The sequence below is a fragment of the Benincasa hispida genome, chromosome 8 (genome assembly GCF_009727055.1).
Source record: "Benincasa hispida cultivar B227 chromosome 8, ASM972705v1, whole genome shotgun sequence".
Taxonomy (NCBI): domain Eukaryota; kingdom Viridiplantae; phylum Streptophyta; class Magnoliopsida; order Cucurbitales; family Cucurbitaceae; genus Benincasa; species Benincasa hispida.
Genome location: NC_052356.1, coordinates 62,741,460 through 62,743,083, shown reverse-complemented (window position 1 = coordinate 62,743,083; position 1,624 = coordinate 62,741,460).

Genomic DNA, 1,624 nt, shown 5'->3' with positions numbered 1-1,624 from the left:
ATAGTTTTTTTGGCTTATATATCTTAAATTAAGAGTCTGTTTATTGTAATGGTAGTGATGATCAATAGAAAGAACCTCACTTTTGGTCCATTAAAGTATGATTGAATATGAACTTGTAAGTTGAAACAAAAAAAAAAAAAGAGTAAAATAAATAAGGGAGTAAATTAGGAAGTTGTTTATGAGATGAGTACTTAAAGTGACTACTTTATTTTGAATATAGGAAGAGAAGATTCAGGAGAATATTAAACTTAATTACGACGATAACATGAAGACGTAAGAAGAAAACAAAACAACTTCTACCATGACACAATTAAAATCATGAGATATCAACTGCATAAAGTATATTCAACTAATTGTTATATTAAAAATATATTCAATTAATTGTTATATTAAAAATAAAGTATATCACCGATATATCAAATATAAAGTATATTAGATATACATACTGATACACGAATAAAGGTATAATTAAAATAATAAAAAATGAAAATCAAATTGAAAAGTGCATAAAAAAATCTAGACAATGAAAAGCAAAAGAGTATTAAAGAATATGTCCTTAACATAGAAATCTAAATAATTCATGTCTTAAAAGGATATCTAAAACTCTTGAAATGTCTAATAAAAACAACCTAAGAATCTCAAGATGTTTGGACATCCTTACATTATTACAAAATAAAGTAATTTAGATGTTCATCTCATAAATATCTTAGATTCTTACGTAATAAATGACTGCTTACAGAAACCTCTAGATAAAATATATATTTTGACATAGTTTGTATAATTACATATACCATCTACGATCTTATATTTACTTATGCACATTATATTGCATGTTTTTGTTAATGCCTTAAAAATATATTCGGTAATAATTTATTCATCGGATTTTTTTAAAAAAAAAGTAAAAAAAGATATTTAAAATGGTTAAAACATGAATTTCGATTACTTAAATTATAATTAAATGTTAAATATTTATTCAATCTAATCTTTATTGTTTAAAGTTTCTAATTCCTCCCAATTTCTAAGAATTTAGTAGAAATTTTTAGTTTCCATGTACATATAGATAACTAAATTTTCTTTTATAAAACCTTGTCAATTCATTAAATATTATGTGATTTAATTAAATCTATCATCAACCCATTTTAATTTAACATTTACTAAAATGGTTTTAAGTCTAAATATAAACTTTGAATGAAGTTGTTTTAAATGATTTATTAAGTACTTTAAAAATGTTTTTTAATTACAAATTCAGTTTTTCAAATTGGACATGTGTGTATATTTAGTTTATAAACTTTCAAAATTACAAATTTAATTCATAAATTTTCAAATTTTTTAAAATTTATAGATCTACTAGATAATGTGTTTTCTTTAAAAAAAAAAAAAAATAGAATTCTATTAGCCACAATATTTAAGATTCTTCAGTGTTAGAATATCTTGAATATATTATCTGTTACTTTAAATGACTAAGCATAGGGTCTAGAGGCAACGTGCCCTGGTAGGAACCTAGGAGTAAAGCTCCCAAAACTTAACATGTATACACATTATATGTAATTTATGATTTGGGTGCCTAAAGTTTAGAGAGATGGATGTCATATATAAACTCTCTATTTCAATTAGCAGCTCAATA